Here is a 5,677-nt window from a genome sequence, read left to right on the forward strand (position 1 = left end):
TCATCTGGCCTGCAGCTGCTGCCTCAGTCATATATATAGTGTGAGATTCTTCCCTTAAATCACGTGCTTTCAGAACATTCTTAACATGGGTGTTGGAAGCAAAAGAATGTGAGAATGTTTTACTGGAGTAGATTAGGGGGTTACCCGAAGCCAAATACCTTATCTAACCTTTTGCAAGCTGTGCCCCCCCCCCAAAGCTGGTTCACACACACACACACACACACACACACACACACACACACACACACACACACACACACACATATATATTCCAGCATTGCAATCTTGACATCGCAGCCTGTTCATTATAGCCTTAATAAAATATAATAATAAAATAGTCAACCTAACATATAAAAAATACACTGCTCTAAATAGTCAAATTTAGAGCAGTAAATGTAAAAATGTAATGAATTATTACAATTCGTACATTCACAGTAAGCACCGCTCCACTGTGATGTTTCCAAGCACATTTTTGCGCGTGTGAAGAGGATGATTTTTTCCGTCGATATTAGAACACGAGTGAAGAACAAAGCCTATAATAAAGAATAGTTTAGCATCCAAATACATTGCAAATGTTGAAACATTTTTATTCTAATGAGAGGGTTACGTGAGCCCAACACTGCTTTACTTTCATTTTTATTTTTACATAAAATATAAAGGATTTGTTGTGGAATATCATAAAGTGTATCATAAAATCAGAATAAGGTAAGTCAAGTAATATTTTCTGTCTTTTATATATTTATGTATGTGTGTGTATATATATATATATATATATATATATATATATATATATATATATATATATAGCTGCGAGCAGCGATGAAGGGCCAAAGCCGGCGTTACCGCCACCCCAGTGCCTTAACTAAAGGCACCGGGGTTGCGGTGCCACCGGCTTGGGCCCGTAATCGCTGTATTTCTTCTTCTTCTTCTTCTCCAAAGTGAATCGCTTTTTAGAGGGCCTTAACATGCTCGAAAACTCATGAAACTTTGCACACGCTTCAGAAGTGGTGAAAATTTACGCGTGATATGGTTTTCAAAATCGGGGGGGGGGGGGGGGGGTACATACATGTAATGACCCAATACCTACAAAAACGTATCTTGGAGCATAGCCCTAAACACAACAGGAAGTCAGCTATTTTGAACTTCCTCTCAGATTTTGGGCATTTTCCGCCATTTCCAGATGTTGTACTTTAACGAACTCCTCCTTCAGTTTTGATCTGATCCTCTTCAAATTTGGTGAGTGTAATCGGGGCTCTAGGTGACTTTTTAACCTTAACTGAACACCTTTGGAGTCAGTGGAATGGTTATATTCCTTATTTTGGGTTGAATTGTGGTGTTTTCGCACCCCCCTGGTGCCCGAGAGTGGAAAAACTCACTTGCAACTTTGGGCCGCCGGGTCGGCGTCAGGAAGTATCGCGTGATATCAGGTCTCGCGATGTAACGAATTGCTTGACGGCACTGCACACGTACACGCCCCCATTCAAGCACTGGCCGGCTAGCTATAAGCAAAGGGCTACGATTGAGTTATGGCTGAGCCTGTAAAAAAGAAGCAGAAAGCTAGCAAATCTTTGTCGGAGGACCAACGAAAGAGGAAACGGGAGACTGATCGAGCAAGAAGTCTAGTACGCTAGATATAACTTTGATGTTAGCATTGTCATTAGCAAACACGTTTGAATTCTGTAGTTGTTTGTCCGTTCCTCTGTCGGTTTTATTTGTGTAACTTACACTTTTATTTTATGTCACTAAGTCAACGCATCTGATAATAGGCAATAAACATGGTGCACATATCATGATTGAGCTAGAATGTTTTCTTAGACAGGCAAAGGTAAACCGTCAATCTACCAGATGAACGTATAGACCTTGCCAATATAACTTTAGACAAATATTAGCCTCTGATGTATATTTTTTTATGCTCATGCCCATTTTTCCAATCAATAATCATCAAAAAAAATTCAAAATTTCAATTAACGGTCGATAAGGGGAACCAAAATATTTGAATGCACTAGGGCCACTTTTACTAAAACGGTTATAAATTGTGAACGGAAAGAGATTTTTTTTGCTAAACTTGGGATACATCTTCCTGAGCTCAATTTGAGATCACTTGAAAAAAATCGCAACAATTGGCCACTTGGTGGCACTATAAAATGGTTATAACTTGTGAACAGAAAGAGATATTTTCGCAAAACTTGGGACACATATTCATGAGCTCATTCTGAGGTCACGTGAAAAAAAAATCTTAACAATTGGCCACTTGGTGGCCCTATACAGTGAAAAAAATCATGAAAATAGCTATAAGCGCACCCAACCGTTAGTTTACTGAAAATTGGCACGCAGTGTCTTTGTCCAGGGTTCCATGATAGTCTATGAGAACATTGGTGAACATCTAAAAAAACTCAGTATACGTCATTGGCACAATGCCTTGAAGGAGCCTTAGAAGTTTCAAGCCAGTGTTTTTTCACAGGAGTGACCTCCTAAGACTCCTGAATCCTTGCCGAGTCCAACAATACCAAACGTGCCAGGTTTTGCCTTATGGTTTTTGTAAGTGTCACTTAGAGCTTTAAAAAATTGTGGTTATCTTCAAAGCCGTTGGTCCGATCGAGACAACAACAAAAAAACAAAAATTTTAAAATTTTTAAAACATAGGTAAATAGCTAAACAATAACGCCAAAATGTTAAAATTATGATAGGAACTGACAATTTTTTTTTAAGTAAATCCAATCAATTTCACCCATGGATCATTTTGATGCTCTCACATGTTTGAAACAAACAATGATGGATTGTGATGAAATTTGTTTTGAATTGGGACTGGTGAATCCCCGTCCTTACTGTCAATGACCGTTCGCAAAGACCCGCCCACTTTAGTTACTGTTGCTATGTCTGACAAGCGACACCACTCTCACACCACACCAAGTTCTCACGCAGTGAAAAATACATTGCGGATCAGAGAGGAGACTGCGCGCTGACAGACAAGTACTTTTGATATGAAACAAACTCTCACCTTTCAGATGTAGTCATTTTTTAGAGAAGTTTAAGCAATAAATACCGTTTTGTGACTATTTAATGTGTCTGACAGATCGCTGTAGACTCAAGGCTCAGTTAAAGCTGCCCGTGAACCGATCATCTCTTCCTTCTAGTTAATTTGTAGCATTAAAAGAAACATGAATGAACATAAAAGGAATGTTGTTTTAAAGTGCTAATACTGTTACGGAAGCAGACGGACAACAAGGTAAGTGAAGCAGTAATGTTTATTTGAACAACTGAATGTCAAGAAGGATCAACGAGTTGGATATAGGTGAGTATCAGAGTTCAGAGGTTGAGAGTTCTGGAATGTAATTCGCGATGACTGATAGTAGTATCTATGCAGGAACGGCAGGATGAGACTTCAGAGTGGAGATGAACTTTGGCTGAAGAGGATGACAGGTGACAGCACACACTCACACACCACTAGATGATACTGACAGGCTTACGGCTCGGACACCACTCGAGATGAGATCTGGACAGACTGGAACAGACTGGAATCTTCGTAGAGAACTGGTAAGTAAACACAGGTAAGTTTAGTAGTGAAACTCGCAGAGAGAAGCACTAGAGTCCGCTTCGGATTAACGAGCCCGGACAATGAGGAGTGCGTGAGGTGTGCTTAAGAAGCAGTGGTGATTGAAGGGGTGCAGGTGTGACTAATTAATATTCAGGTGACTGTGATCGCTGGGTGATTGTGGTGGATGAACCTGGCCAATCCGTGACAAATACGTCAGTACACTTTGTTTTTCAAATTTAAATCCTCCAATGTTAATCAACTAACTCTCCTGACTGCTTTGTTGGACAAAATGGCGGATTATGATTAGTCAGATCGCCTGTCAATCAAACTCCCTGCGAAGGGTCAATTGAGAATGCCTGTGCGCACAATCCTGATCAAATCGACAACTTTGCAGTTGCACATAGGAAAGCCTGGAAAATCCTGCTATAATTTAAGAGAGCATCTTTTTTATGTATTTAGACCTAGAACTAACAATGTGTTATGGTGCGCTGTCACCAGTGGGTTTTTTTTTGTTGTTTTTTGTTTGTTTTTTGGTGAGCGTAGGCTCCTCCTGATTTTTTTAGTCATCTCATCTCTTATATGCTGTGTATGATCATATCCTGCCCTATTCATGGTAGCCTACTCGTGGACATTGCGTCATCAATGTCATCAACTGCGTCATCAAGGGGCCCGCCTTGATAATCCTACTTAAGGGCCCGGTGTTGGCCCGTTAAGCCACTTAATATAATTGTCTAAACTCCTTATCAAAATGACATATTTACAACAAATTTGACACATATATATGGACACACTTTGAGTACGACTAATAAAAGTGGTGGAGATCAGGCAAGACTGTAAGAAGACTCAGGCAAAAAGGTGCTATAACTGTAAAAACGCTTTAAAACCATATATTTCCTATGGTAAACTGCCTGTATTGGCTGTAAATTGACTTTTTCATCTATGATGGCAGTTGTTAAATGCTTTCTAAATAAAACTTAATGTCTTTTGATGCTTGTGTGCTTAAAGGCCTTAAAGGCCTTAACTACTTGAACCCCGATAAATGCTGCTTGCAGCTTTAATTTTTATTGTATTTGTTACTCTTGAATTTTTGTAATCATCTTTGCAGCCCGACACTGACACACACACACACACACACACACACACACACACACACACACACACACACACACACACACACACACACACACGAAATACTCGAAATGAGTATGACTGTCCTCTCCGTCGGGTCGCCTTATTTGTGGATCCTCAGGTGGCTGTAGAGGCCGATCTGTGATCCACAGATTCTGGTGCAATGTGGGCATTGGAAGGTTGAGGTGATGTGTGGTGGTGGAGCCTTTCTCTGTTTGTCTTTGCGTTGTTGCTGCTTTGCATCTGCGGCACGGTGGAGTTCTGTTTCGTGGTGTGCTGCACCTTCCTGCACTGCTTTTCTCCAGTAGTCCCTGTTAAACGCGAGATTCTCCCAGTCGCCGGACGTGATGTTAAACTTTTTCAGGCTGGTCTTGATATTGTCCTTAAAGCGTTTCTTTGGCCCACCAGGGGCTCGCTGTCCTTCTTTTAGCTGGGAGTACAGGATCTGCTTAGGGAGACGGTTGTTGGGCATGCGGATGACATGTCCTGTCCATCGGAGTTGGTGCTGCATTATGGTGGTAGTGATGCTGGGCATATTCGTTTCCTCCAGAATACTGGAGTTTGTACGTCTGTCTTCCCAGTTGATCCTCAGGATTTTTCTTAAGGCTCTATGATGGAATTGTTTCAGTGCTCTCAGGTGTCTGCTGTAGGTGGTCCAGGATTCCGCTCCATACAGCAGAGTTGGGAGAATCACAGCTCTGTAAACCAGGACCTTGGTTTGAGCCCTCAGGTCTCGGTCATCAAAGACTCTTGTCCTGAGTTTGGCATAGGCTCCGCTGGTACAGCTTAGGCGATGGTTAACTTCACAGTCTATATCAGCTTTGGAAGAGAGAATGCTGCCAAGGTAGGGGAAGTGGTCCACGCTTTCCAGAGTGGTGTTATCCACTTTGATGATGGGCTGGAGTGATGGCTGGTTGGGTGGTGGTTGATACAGACCCTGAGTTTTCTTGATGTTCAAGACCAAACCCAGGGCTCTGTATGCCTTGGCAAAGGCATTTAGGATGCCCTGGAGGT

The sequence above is a fragment of the Scardinius erythrophthalmus genome, assembly GCF_964197995.2.
Source record: "Scardinius erythrophthalmus genome assembly, chromosome: 22".
Classification (NCBI taxonomy): domain Eukaryota; kingdom Metazoa; phylum Chordata; class Actinopteri; order Cypriniformes; family Leuciscidae; genus Scardinius; species Scardinius erythrophthalmus.